This window comes from Mesoplodon bidens (assembly GCF_964165515.1).
Source record: "Mesoplodon bidens genome assembly, chromosome: 6".
Lineage (NCBI taxonomy): Eukaryota > Metazoa > Chordata > Mammalia > Artiodactyla > Ziphiidae > Mesoplodon > Mesoplodon bidens.
Window position 1 is genome coordinate 59,838,197 of NC_138162.1, and position 15,079 is coordinate 59,853,275.

General features: G+C 42.3%; 1 protein-coding gene across 3 annotated transcripts in view; it reads right to left on the minus strand.

Moving 5' to 3' along the window:
* The window catches only part of ACER2 (alkaline ceramidase 2), a 51,135-nt gene that overhangs the window by 35,464 nt on the left and 592 nt on the right, over positions 1-15,079 (minus strand). The window lies entirely within an intron of this gene.

Consider the following 15,079-nt stretch of genomic DNA (forward strand, 5'->3'; position numbering starts at 1 on the left):
ACTTTTTTTTTTGGTCTAAGTAAATATCTGATAATAAATATCCAGTTCAACTGGTCCCACAAGTAGAAACCATCAAGTCACAAAGTCTGCCTTGTGGGGGAAAAGAAAAGCAAACACTTGTGTAAATGAAGCAAGAAGTGCATGATCAAAGATGAAATTTTCTGCATTTTTCTGTTTGGCCACAGGTTTTCCATCACTGGTCATGCTTGAGGCTTATCATTTAGGCCAGTGACTCTCAAGGTATGGTCCCCAGACTGGCAGCATCAACACCACCTAGGAACTTGTTAGAAATGCAAAATTCTAGGTCCATACCCCAGACCTATTGAATCAGAAACTCTGAGGATGGAATCCAACAAGCTCTGGCTTAACAAGCCCTCCAGGTGATTCTGACCCACTCTCATGTATGAGAATCACCAGTTTAGCCAATGTGTGGTGGAGCAAAAATTCACTCTGGACTATACACTTTGCTTTCCTGGAAAACCAAATCCAAGCCAAGACTGCTGCTGCTACCAAGAAAAAGAGGAAGAAAAGAGGAGCCCAATGAAGGAAGTCATCCTTTCATCAGGCTCGTCACCAGGAAACTGGGGCCCAGAGTCTGGCCCCCTTCTCCAGCTAGGAGGGAAACAGAAAAAGTTACCAAGGTGTTTTTTTTTTTTTTAGTAGTTTTTTTTTGGTTGGTTGTTTTTAATTTTATTTATTTATTTATTTTTGGCTGTGTTGGCTCTTCGTTTCTGTGCGAGGGCTTTCTCTAGTTGCGGCGAGCGGGGTCCACTCTTCATCGCGGTACGCAGGCCTCTCACTGTCGCGGCCTCTCTTGTTGTGGAGCACAGGCTCCAGACGCGCAGGCTCAGTAGTTGTGGCTCATGGGCCTAGTTGCTCCGCGGCATGTGGGATCTTCCCAGACCAGGGCACGACCCCGCATCCCCTGCATTGGCAGGCAGATTCTCAACCACTGCGCCACCAGAGAAGCCCTGGATTTTTTTTTTAATCTAAGAAGTCTCCAGGCTCAGAATTATGGGGGAGGGCTGCAGGAAGCAGGACCTTGCCAGGGAAACACTAGTGCACCCACTCCAAGAAAGCAGCCACCTTTGCTGCCGTGGGTGCTCTCTGGTTGTTTACTGACAGCCGTCAGAGGCCACTTTCTGCAGTTGTCACTAGACCTCTCTTTAGAAGTGCCTCTCTCCTTTCTCTAATCTGTGCTGGAAAACCACAAACAATGTTAGGACTGGGTGAATGTTGATTCTGATAGGAAGTCTGAGGCTTTGCCCATGCCTGAAGTGCATGGAAGTTGTTAACATGTGTTTTGACCTCTGCTTTTGGATAGAGAAGCTGTTCCTTTGTTAAATAACTGTAGCTTGCAACAGTGTAGCAGCAATTTTGAGCACCTGCTTTGTGCCAGGCTCTATATTAAGTGCTGGGTAATAGAAGACAAAAATATCATTCTTGCCCTGGTTGAGCTTAGTCTAGTAGAAGCACACAAACCATTAGAATACAACGCGACAATTGCTGAAATGGAGGTGCAGACACAGAATAGGGAAGCAGAGCGGTAGGGGCCCCAAGTCTGCACTGAGAGTCAAGGGGGGCTCATCAGGGGAGGCAGCTTCCAGACTGAGATGAACAAGGTGAATAGGATTTTACCAGGCAGAGCACCGAGGGGGGCGGGGGTGAATTCTTTAGAACGAATAGGATGTGCAGAAGGATGGAGGTCTGAGAAAGTGTAATAATTCAGGAAACTTCAATACTATGTTTTAGCTGGAAAAGTGGCAGAAGAAGAAGCTGAATGAAACGACTAATAGATGATGTGAAAAGAGTAGGTCTTTAGGAAGGAAACCTTGATGGCTGAAGAATAAAATAGATGTCAAAATCTACTGATAAGGGGCTTCCCTGGTGGTGCAGTGGTTAAGAATCCGCCTGCCAATGCAAGGGACACGGGTTTGAGCCCTGGTCTGGGAAGATCCCACATGCCAAGGAGCAACTAAGCCCGTGTGCCACAACTACTGAGCCTGTGCTCTAGAGCCTGGGAGCCACAACTACTGAAGCCCCTGCCCCTAGAGCCCATGCTCCACAACAAGAGAAGCCACCGCAATGAGAAGCCTGCTCACTGCAACAGAGCAGTGCCCGCTGCCGCAACTAGAGAAAGCCCGCGCACAGCAACGAAGACCCAACACAGCCAAAAATAATAAATAAATATAAATAAATAAATTTATAAAAAAAAAAGAACTACTGATAATGTTTCTCAGTAATCCAGGTGTGGGATGATATGGGCATGACTAAGACATGCATTCATTCTTTTGCATCTTTTACATAATTACTGAATATGCGATGGGCCCTAGACAGTTTTCTAGGTGCCAAGGATAACATCGTAAGCAAAGCAGATGCTGTCTCTGCCCTCACAGAACTTGGGGGAAAGTCAGAGATTAAATATTGCGTAAATAATTCATTACAGTTGTGCCACATGCTATGAAAAAGTACAAGTCCCATGACAACAGAGAGCAGTGGATATGATCTTGTCTGAGGGTGTCGGGGAAAAGGTTTCCCCGAGGAAGTGAATTCTAAGCTGAGAAAAGTGAAGTTTGAGGCAGGGGTAAAGGAATTGAATAAGAAGTGTGATGGAGATATAAAATAGGAGTTGTGATAGATTGCACTATGGATTTGAGATACTTGCTGCACTTTCCCAACCCACAGATATGGGACTTGACTTTGTCATTGGCTATGGAAAATGAAATGTGCATGGAACTGATTTGTCCACGACTAAGCAGATGCTTTGAAACTGATTCGTAGTCCTGCCATTCCTCATTTCCCTTCGCCATACCCCATGTTGGGACTGCCTCTTCAGCCTGGATCCCAGAAAGAAGACACCTAGAGTAGAACAGAGCTGGAGTCGACTCACGGCCAACTCATAACTTGAGCAAAAAATATAACTTTGTGCTGTCAACCACTGAAATTGAGGGGAATTGTTTCTTACCCCAGAATAACCTAATGAAGCCTGACAAATACAGAAGGAGAATTAATAAAACTTAACTACCGATTAGAGGCAGGACATGAAAGAGTGGGTGGAAAATAGAAGAGAATTTCAAACAGTGTAGCCTGAGTGATCAGAAGATGGCTAGGTTACTAACCCGAAAGGGAAGATAAGAGGGAAAATAATGATTTGGGCTTTGATGTGTTGAATTAAAGGGCAGGGTGAACATCTAGGAAGATATATTCTTTCAGCAACTGGAAAGGCAAATCAGGAGACCAAGGACAGGTCAGGATTAGAGAGAAAGACTTGTGGATCATGACTATAAAGGTGATACCTGAGAGTTCTGGGGTAAGTGAGCTCACTGGGGCTCAGGAGGGAAAGAGAGTGGAGGTTGGCAGAGGGCAGATCCTTGGTCGTGCCTGCATTTTCAGAGGCCTGAGTGACAAGGAGGCACAAGTCCTGGCAGACGAGGAGCAGGCATGCTGGGTTAAGAAGTAATCAAGGATGCAACACCACCTACAAAGCAGCCTTGCCCCCCAAAATAGTGAACCTAAACCAGATCAAAACTCTTGCTCTCACTACCAATTCACAGGAGGTGAATCACCTGGAGATCTTGTTAAAAATGTTAAAAATGCAGATTCTGATTCAGTCGGTCTTGAGTGGGGTCCAATATTCTGCATTTCTAACAAACTCCCAGGTGATGCAGATGCCGCTGGTCCATGGGCCATAGTTTAGAAACAAGGCTTTGGGAATGGAAGAAATGACAACACGCAGATGCAGTCAATAAAATGCAGATTGAGGGAAACCCTTCATAACAACCTCATTTCTTAAAACAAAAAATGGGGAGGAAATCTATAGATTTTCTATAGAGACATAACAACCAATTGCAATCCTTTGTTTAGATCCTAATCAGAGTATAAACAAATGTTTTTTATAGCAATTGTGGAAATGTGAACACTGGATTTTTTTTTTTTTTTTTTTTTTTCGGTACGCGGGCCTCTCACTGTTGTGGCCTCTCCCGTTGAGGAGCACAGGCTCTGGACGCGCAGGCTCAGTGGCCATGGCTCACGGGCCCAGCCGCTCCACGGCATGTGGGATCTTCCCAGACCGGTGCACGAACCCATGTCCCCTGCACCGGCAGGCGGACTCTCAACCACTGCGCCACCAGGGAAGCCCTGAACACTGGATATTTGATATTGGGGAAATTAATGCTGACCGAGGAGGTGTGGTAATGGTATGATTATGATTATGATTCTTCAAAAGGCTACATACTTTATGATTCCATTTTTATGACATTCTGGAAAAGGTAAACCTAAGGAATAAAAATAGATCTGTGGTTGCTTGAGGATGGGAGAGGGAGTTCACTGCAGAGGGATATGTATACTGATTGTGGTCATTACCTGACTGAATGAGTTTCTAAAACCTCAGAACTGTACCTTAAAAAGGAAAATTTTACTTCATGTAAATTATACCTTAATAAACAGGACCAAAACCAAAACCCAGAAAACAAAACAAAACAAAAACAAAAAAAAGGACATTATTATTTAGAGATACATACTGAAATATTTACAGACAAAATATATCTGAGATTTGCTTTGAGATTATGGGGAAGGGTGTTGGTTTGGTGGTACAGATGGAACAACACTGGCTTTAAATGGATTATTATTGAACCTGAGTGGTTGAACCTGGATGGTAGACACGTAAAACTAGTCTCTTTACTTTGTATGTGTTTAAAATTTACCATAATAAAAAGTTTGAAAAAAGTTAAACCAGCAAAGGGCTTCATTAAATGGGGTGTCCGCATAAGCACCCATGTAGCCGAGAGCACTAGAAAGGCAGCTTGGAGAGCAAGTGCTGGGGGGTTGGGCCTTTACCAGTGGGTACCCTTAAAGCAGCAGTTCCGGTCAAACCTGTGGTTGTTCCCTGTCCCCTTCATTCCCAAGGGCACAGACCTAGCAGAGAGATTACCCTCACCTGAGGAAGCGAATGGCAAGTGGCCTGAAGGGTACCCTCTCAGGCCTCTGCATGAGAAGGCCCTTTCACCAAGGGAGGCTTTGTTAAACAAGCTATCAGCAGCCTGGGTGGGGTCCAGGTGGTACTGTGGCCACAGATTCTCTGGAACTAGGAAGGTCGAAAGGTCAGGGACTGGTCAGTGTCACACCTCACAGTCCAGAGTGCCCCTTGGGGCTAGGCTCTGTGGCTACTGAGATGTGCTGGGAGGGGGTCTCTGGCACGTCAGAGACATCACGCCTACTCACAGTGGCCTATACACTTCATGCTTCCTTCTCTCTGCCTTGTCTTCAGCCCTTCCAACACCAAGAAGCACCTTGGGGAAATGGAAGCAGCAGGAGTCAAGGGGGAGGAGGCCAGGTTGGGGTAAAATGTGAGTAAAGGGTAGATGAAATTTACTTGGTAGAGAGAAATGGTACCCAATTGGGCAGGAGCTTGAAGAAGGGTTATGGGATGGTCCTCTAGTACAGGAGGGCCTTGAGCAAATTTTAACGCCCAGGTAGAGAAACAGATTGAAAATGTAAAAGAAAATAAAAAGGGTGATCAATGAGACCAGATCCTGAAGGAGCTGCAAAGAGGTGGAATGCAATTTGCCTGGAGAGAAGGGACAGCATGCAGTAGACACGTATTGTTTTGTCCCAGAATCCCCTCCTTTTCTGGGACCTTCTGCCTCTTCAGTGAGGTCTGCCCACATTCCACTGCCCTCACCTCCATTCAGATGGCTACCTTAGGAACAGCCGTGGCAATACACTGTGACCTGACTCCGTGGCTAGAGTTCATTGGTCCAAGAGTGGGTCTTGGCTCAAGCTGGCTAATCAGAATGCACCCATGGAAATTTGGAATCAGAATGGAGCTTTCCAGCTCCATCTGGCTGCCTGATGGAATAGAGATTTGAACTGAGGCACTATTGGTAACTTGTTCCAATGGATGGAGACGTAGGCAGAACTGGTACACAGCATAAGAGAATGATGAAGCAGTACCAAAGAGAACTGTATAGATAAGAGACAGTCCAGATGGAAAAGAAGTCCCTGTCTCCAGCTCTGCCCAGGGATCTAGCTACATCCAAATGTTCCCAAGATACCCTGGAACCTTTATAGTAAAGTTGCATTTTTGCTTAACTTAATTTGGATAGGATTTCTGTGACTTAAAACTAAGTGTCCTAACAGAACTCTGTGCTAAGAAAGAAGGGAATATGGAGTATATATACGAATGTCTGGACACATTTTGAGGGTGAGAGAAAATTGAAGCAGTTAATACTTCTGAGAAAAGTGGCAGGATACGTTGTCTACTAAAAGAAAGAGGTCCAGGTAAGAGGTCAAGGCCTTTAAAGAAAGCGGAGAAGACTGGAGCCAATGAGATCATCCTTTTTTTTTTTTTTAACTAAATTCTCTGATCATTTTAATAGTTGGAGGCAAGAATCTAAAATGTAGTATGTTCTGTAGATGGAGACAGTCATTGCCCGGAAGTTTGCAGACTAGACACCAAGAAGAGCCATAGATCTTTAATCTTTCTCATTAGCAATGCAGCCTGGGGAACAAATGATGAGAAGTTAAGGGATGCTTGACCCTCTTAGAAATATCTGATGATTCCCAAAATGAGTGAACCTACCACAAGGGCTGGGATTTCTCTTCACATGAAAAAGTTTCTAGTGCATTTTAGGATGAGCACTTTGAAGAAACCTTTGCCAGGATTTGCAGCGACAATTTTAGAGAATAATTTTGGGCATCTCTTTGCAGATATCAACTAACTACAAACAACTCATGGATTTTCATCCTGGTGACCTTTCCAGCCAGTCAGTTAGGAACAAGAAATGGATTGGGCCCAGGCTGTATCTGAGCCACAGCTCTCCCTGCTCTCTCTCTGCTGCTTCTGGGGTCTGTGTGGTTTCCTACTGGATGATGTCCTCGACTGGATTAAATCCCACTCTCAACTTCCACCCATGAAAGAAACTGCTGGAACCCCAGTGCCAGTTTTTGTTAGAATTGCCATCTGAAGTTCTTGAGCCCAGAAGGTATGTTCTTGGTACGCCTCCCCAAGGCTGTCCATCATCTGAATCAATCCACAGCACCTCAGCACCAAGCTCAGCCGTCGATCTCCTCCTTGTAGCAAGGTCAGTCTGGGTTGGAACCCTCATGGAGAGCCTACCCAAAGCACAACTTGGGAGAGGGGAAAGGAAGGCATTGCTGGGAGTGAGAGTGACACGAGTAAAGTTAGAGGGACATGGGTAATGATAGGTGATGATGTGGTGTCAGGGATGATGAAGATAACTAAAACTCACTGAGACTCTACTGTGCACCCAGAAAGGTTTAACTTTTTTCATGTATCAGTTCATTTATCCCCGACAAGAACTCTGTGAGGAAGGTATTACCACCATTTTACAGATGGGCAAACTAAGGAACCGAGAGGGTGAATAAGTTGTCCAAGGTCACATAGCTATTAAAGAATGAAAATACATGGGACAGGGACTTCCCTGGTGGTCCAGTGGGTAAGACTCCGTGCTCCTAACGCAGGGGGCCCGGGTTCTATCCCTAGTTGGGGAACTAGATCCCACGTGCATGCCACAACTAAGAGTCCACATGCCGCAACTAATAGAGCCTCCATGCCTAAACGAAGACCCCGCACAGCCAAAATAAATAAAATAAATATTTTTTAAAAAGAATGAAAATACATGGGACAAAAAGATTGCCCCATAGAGTGAATTGATCTGATAAAAAAACAAGATTTATTCTTGCATTTTTCCTGTCATCCCCTTTCCTTCCTGCCCACCACCAAATATTTAATAAACATATGCCAGAGCTTGTTTTCCACAACACTGCAAAAACAGCCCTTAGTCCCTGACCCAAGGGGTGAGAAATCCATTGTAATTCTTGCTTCTGGATATAGTTACAGAAATATTGGCAAGGAGTTTTCCTAGCTTCATTTCTTTGATTTAACTTCCTTTCCCAAACACAGCATGGCATGTTTTAAAATCAGTCTCTTCCTATGAGTAGAAACTGCCCTTGAAATTTAGTTTTTTCTGTCTAAATGATCTTTTTTTCCTGTTTTCTTGACTGGAGCCAAATATGAGACAGCTTCCTGAAAGGCACAAGCTCATTTCCTCCCTTTACTACTTCTCTTCCTTCCTGTGTTTATACCTCCCTTTGGAAAGTATCTCCTTCCCCAAACACACTTGAAAAACTCACTTGCTCAGTGAGTTAGAGGAAATTTTACCTTTACTGATTGCTTTCAGGATTACTTTAACTCAGTGTTATTGAATACAAATTCTCTTCTGTTTAGTCAGGCTCCTCATGGTTGACAGACTACCTTTGGGCCCTGTTAGGAGTTGGATTGTGTCCCTCACAAAGTCTTATGTAGAAGTCCTAACCCCCAGTATTTCAGAATATAACTGTATTTTGAAGATTGGGTCTTTAAAGAGGTAATTCAGTTAAAATGATTATTAAGAAGGACCCTAATTCAATATGACTGGTGTCCTTAGGAGAAGAGGAGATTAGGACCAAGACACACACAGAGGAAAGGCCATGTGAAGACACAGAGAAAAGATGGCCATCTATAAGCCAAGGAGAGGCCTCAGAAGAAACCAATCCTGCTGACACCTTGGTCTCAGTCTTCTAGCTCCATCCAGAATTGTGAGAAAATAAATTTCTGCTGTTTAGCCACCCAGTTTGTGGGATTTTGTTATGGCAGCCCTAGCAAATGAATATGGGCCCCCTCTCAAAAACCACCTTTTTCACTGAGTCAAACACTCAGCCTCCAAACCTGTGTACCTAACAGCCTGTTGGCTATCTCTACTTGTATATCCCATAGACGATTAACACTCAGTGTTAACACCATTTTCTCCCACCCCTCAGCCCCTGACAATCACCATTCTCATCCTATTTCTGTGAGTTCAGCTCTCTCTCTCTCTCCTTTTTTTCTTTTTTATATTTCACATATAAGTGAGGTCATATAGTATTTGTCTTTCTCTGTCTGATTTATTTCACTTAGCATAATGCCTTCAGGATCCATCCCTGTTGTTGCAAATGGCAGAAATTCCTTCTTTTTATGGATGAATAATATTCCATTATAGATAGATACATTTTCTTGCCTTTTTTTTTTCCCCTTTGGCCGCGCTGCACGGCTTGCAGGATCTTAATTCCCTGACCAAGAATTGAACCCATGCTCTCAGCAGTGAAAGCGCCAAGTCCTAACTACTGGACTGGCAGGGAATTCCCAATAGATACATTTTCTTTATCCATTCACCTGTCAATGGACACTTAGGCTGTTTCCCTGTCTTGCCTATTGTAAATAATGCTGCAATGAACGTGTGGGTGCAGATATCTCTCCAAGGTCCTGTCAGTTTCCAGGGATGATGAGATTACTTTCAGAAATGCAGTCTTGCTGGGTTAGAGCCAGTTATGTGATGTTGCTGGGTCTCCAGGGGGGTCCGCGGCTGGCAGGCGTGTTATTAGGGGCTGGGGCAGGCGTGGATCCTGTCTGGTCACCGGTGGTAAGGGACTGCCTCCAGTACCTTGTTCAATATGGTGGTGCTGGGAGAAGGGTCTGCTTCAGATTCTGCAGCGGGGTCCTCAGACAGCAGCCTATCACCAGGTGCTTGGAGGTAGTTCCCACCTGGTAATTGGATGAGACCCTGGGTGGACCTGGTAATTGGATGAATCCCTGGGTGGGCAGGACTGGTTCTGGATTGTGGCTGAGAAGGGCTGAAACCGAGGCCCAGGGCTATTTCAGGTTTCACTGAGGTCTGCAGACCTGGCTCCGGAGGCATGGATTGGTAGGTCTCCCCCCAGGGCCCTGGGTGGGCTGGACTGCTCCACAGAAGTAGCCACAAGGGCTGGAACAAAGTATAGGGCCATTTCACGATCTCTGGGGCGTAGAGCGTCTGCTGCTCGGTCCTTCTGTCAGCAGGACTGTTCGCTGACTGTGGCTAAGACGGAGTGGAGCCCAGTTCAAAGTTATTTCAAAATCTACACTTTGAGGGCTTCCCTGGTGGCGCAGTGGTTGAGAGTCCACCTGCTGATGCAGGGGACGTGGGTTCGTGCCCCGGTCCGGGAGGGTCCCGCATGCCGCGGAGCGGCTGGGCCCGTGGGCCATGGATGCTGAGCGTGCGCGTCTGGAGCCTGTGCTCCGCAGCGGGAGAGGCCACGGTAGTGAGAGGCCCGCGTACCGCAAAAAAATAAAAATAAAAAATAAAAACCACAACAAAAAATCTACACTTTGACCGAGTTTGACAGGCTTACTTTCAAGGGCTCTCGGATCACAGCCGAGAGTGGCTAGAGCCAGTTCACCGGCCACTTCAGGATCCATAACCAAGACTGAGGTCTGTATGCCTACTGTCCAATGCATGGGTGGGCGTGACTCCTTCTGGGTCCCATAGCATATGGTGCTGGTGACAGAACCAAAGCCAAATGGGGTGGTAGCTGAGTCCTCAGATGCGGAGCTGTTTCGGGTCTGTGACGGGTGAAGTCAGCACCCTGGATTCAGGCCTCCCTTCTCAAAATATCTCTCCTGGTCTTGGACTGCACCAAGATTTCACAATCTACCTGGGTCCCAAAGCTGCCACAAAGGCACTTTTTTCCCTGATGGATGCTGAATTATTGTTGTTGGTAGGAGGGGTGTGAGCAAGAAAGTATTATTCAGCCATCTTGCTGATGTTAATACTTTGAATATTCCTTTTATAAACTTTTGATGTCTATGTGAATGTTGTAAAATTTTTATTGATGTGTAATTGACTTAAAATATTATATTAGTTTCAGGTGTACTACATAATAATTCGATATTTTTATACATTACCAAATGATCACCATGATAAGTCTAGTTACCAGCTGTCACCATACAAAGTTATTACAATATTATTGACTATATTCCATTTTCTATACATTACATCCCTGTGACTTATTTATTTTATAATTGGAAGTTTATACCTCAATCTCCCTCACCTATTTCATTCATGACTCTTACCCACCTCCCCTCTGGCAACCACTTTATTCTCTGTATCTATGAATCTGTTTCTGTTTTGTTGCATTTGTTCGTTTGTTTTGTTTTTTAGATTCCACATAAGAATGAAATCATATGGTATTTCTCTTTCTCTGTCTGACTCATTTCACTTAGCATAATACCCTCTAAGTCCATCCAAGTTGTCGCAAATGGCAAGGTTTCATTCTTTTTGTGGCTAATGTTACGTTGTATATATACCACATCTTCTTTATCCATTCATGTATCGATGGACACTTGGGTTGCTTCTATTTCCTGGCTATTGTAAATAATGCTGCAGTGAACATAGGGGTATATATGTTTTCAAATTAGTGTTTTTGTTTTCTTTAGAAAAATACCCAGAAGAGGAATTGCTGGATCATATGGTAGTTTATTTTTAATTTTTTGAGGAACTTCCATACTGTTTTCCATAGGGGCTGCACCAATTTACATTCCCACCAACAGTGCATGAGAGTTCCCTTTCCCTCCACATGTTCACTAACACTTGTTATGTGTTGTCTTTTTGATAATAGCCATCTGAAAGGTATGAGATGATATCTCATCATGGTTGGGATTTGCATTTCCTTGGTGATTAGTGATGTTGAGCATCTTTTCATACGCCTGTTGGCCATCAATATGTCTTCTTTGGAAAAATGTCTATTCATGTCCTCTGCCCATTTTTAATCTTTTTTTTTTGATGTTGAGTTAAATGAGCTCTTTGTATATTTTGGATATTAACCCATTATGGGATATATCATTTGTAAATATCATCTCATTCAGTAGGCAGACTTTTCATTTTGTTGACAGTTTCCTTCACTGTGCAAAAGCTTTTTAGTTTGGTGCAGTATTTATTTTTACTTTTGTTTCCCTTGTCTGAGGAGACACAACCAAAAAAAAAAGTATTGCTAAGATCAATATCAAAGAGTATACTGCCTATGTTTTTTTCCTAAGAGTCTTATGAAATGTATGGTTTTAGGTCTTCCATTTAAGTCCTTAATTCATTTTGAGTTTGTTTTTTTATATGGTGTGAGAAAGTAGTCCAGTTTCTTTTGCATGTAGCTGTCCCATTTTCCCAACACCATTTATGAAGAGGCTGTCTTTTTCTCATTTTATATTCTTGCCTCCTTTGTCATAGATTAACTGACCATTTACGTGTGGGTTTATTTCTGGGCTCTCTATTCTGTTCCACTGATCTATATGCCTGTTTTTTTGCCAGTACAATACAGTTTTGATTACTGTAGCTTTGTTATATTTTGAAATCAGGGAGCATGATGCCTCCAGCTTTGTTCTTCTTTCTCATGATTGTTTTGACTATTCAGAGTCTTTTATGTTTCCACACAAATTTTAGAATTATTTGTTTTAGTTCTGTGAAAAATGACTTTGGTGTGTTTTTTGTTTGTTTTTTGTTTTTAATTTGGCCACACTGTGCAGCTTGCAAGATCTTAGTTCCCCAACCAGGGATTGAACCCGGGCCCTGGCAGTGAAAGTGCCAAGTCCTAACCACTGGACTGCCAGGGAATTCCCTGACTTTGCTATTTTGATAGGGATTGCATTGAATCTGTAGATTGCCTTGGGTAGTATTAATTGATTGATTGATTCTTTCTAATGTATTTTTTATTTCCGTTATTGTATTCTTCAGCTCTGCTTGGTTCTTCTTTATATATTTTTACTCTGTTAAACTTCTGTGTTCATCCAGTCTTCTCCCAAGTTCACTGAGCATCTTTATGGTCATTACCTTGAACTGTTTATCAAGTAGATTGCTTACCTCTACTTTGTTTAGTTCTTCTTCTGGAGTTTTGTCTTGTTCCTTTGTTTGGGCATGCTGGTAGGTGGGGCTGGCCAACAGCCTGATCGGCTACTAGACCCTACCTCATGCAGTGGCTGCTGGTCCACTGGTGGGTCACAGTGTGACTAGCTACATGGCCCAGGAGGTCCAGGGGCTGGTACACATCTGCTGGTGGGTGGGGCCAGGCCCTGGCACTAATAGGCTTGAGGGAAAACTAAAGGAGAGATTTGTGACAATTGGTAAAATTTTATGGGCTGTGTAGTAGAATGTATTGCCTAAATAATAAGTTTTACACGTGATAATGGTATTGAGGCTATGTGGCGGAATATCCTTATTCTTAGGAGATACATCCTTAAGTATTCAGAAGAGAAATACCATGGTGTTTGTAATTTAATTTCAAATGGCTCAGAAAAAAATAGTATATGTGTGCATATACATATAATAAATAAATGTGTGTGTATATATATATGTATTTATATATATATATGTATTATATATTATCCAAAACAACAAAATACCGAGGAATAAAATTAATCAAGGAGGTAAAAGACTTGCATACTGAAAAGCGCAGAGCAGTGCTGAAATAAATTAAAGAAAACCTAAGTAAATGGAAAGACATATCATGTTCATGAGTTGAAAGAGTTTAATGAGTTTAATTTTGTAAAAATGGCAATACTCCCCAAATTGATCTATGGATTAAATGCAATCCCTATCAAAATTCCAAGAGCATATTTTGCATAAATGAGCATAAGATTCATATGGAATTACAAGGGATTCCCAAAGAACTAAAACAAGCTTGAAAAAATCAAGGACCCCACCTCCTGATTTTGAAACTTACTACAAATCTACAAATCAAAACAGTGTGGTATTGGCATAAGGATAGATACATAAATCAATGGAATAGATTTGAGAGGCCAGAAGTAAACTCATACATCTATTGCCAGTTGATTTTCAACAAGGGTGACAAGATCGTTAAATGAAGGAAAGGATAGCCTCTTCAACAAATGGTGGTGGGACAACTGGATGTCTACATGCAAAAGAATGGAGTTGTACTCCCAATCTCACACCATATTAACAAAATAACTCAAAATGGACCAATGACCTAGATACAAGAACTCAAACCATAAAATTATTGGACAAAAATATAGGGATTTTGGATTTGGCAATGGATATGTCTCAGATATGACAATGAAAGCATGATCAACAAAAGAAAAATTAGATAAATTGGACTTCATCAAAGTTCAAAACTATTATACATCAGTGGACATTCTCAAGAAAGTGGATAGATATGTACATAATGGGAGAAAGTATTTGGACATTATATATCTAATAAGGGTATAGCATTCAGAATATATAAAGAACTCTTACAATTCAGCAATAAAACAAGCCAATTCAAATACAGGAAAAGAGCCCTTGTGCACTGTTGGTGGGATTATGAAATGGTGCAACTTCTATGGAAAACAGCATGAAGCTTCCTTAAAAAATTAAAAATAGCACTACCATATGATCCAGCAATCTCACTTCTGGGTATATATCCAAAAGAACTGAAAGCAGTGTCTTGAAGAGATATTTGCATGCCTGTGTTAATACCAGCAGTATTCATACTAGCTAAGAGGTGGAAGCAATCCAAATGTTCATCAACAGATGAATGGATAAATAAAATGTGTTATGTAAATACAGTGGAATATTATTCAATCTTAAAAAGGATGGAAATCTTGTCACATGCTACAACATGGATGAAGCTTGAGGACATGGTTAAGTGAAATGAGCCATTCACAACAAGGCAAGTACTGTGTGATTCCAATTGTATGAAATATCTAAAGTAGTCAAATTCATAGAAACAGAAAGAAAAATGTTGGTTACCAGGGATGGGAGAGGGGGGAAAAGAGTTGTTTAATGAGTATAGAGTTCCCGTTTTGCAAGATGAAATAGCTCTGGAGATGTTTCACAACAACGTGAATATACTTAACACTACTGAACTGTATACTTAAAAATGGTTAAGATGGTAAATTTTATGTCTTTGAAAAAATGCATTAGAAAACTAAAAAACCAGCCTGAGGAATTGTCCTGGATTTTACTCTTTGCCTCATATTAACTCACTACCACTACTTCAATAAAAATAGAGCTAAAATAAAAAACAAAAAACGGGCAAAGGACTTAAGTAGACATATCTCCAAAGAAAATATATAAATGGCCCAACACATGAAAAGATGCTCAACATCATCAGTCATTAACGAAATGCAAATCAAGACCACATTGAGGTACCACTTCACACCCACTAGGATGAATATAATTTAAAAAGAGAGAAAATAACAAAATAACAAGTGCATACATTTCTGGGGGGAATGTAAAAT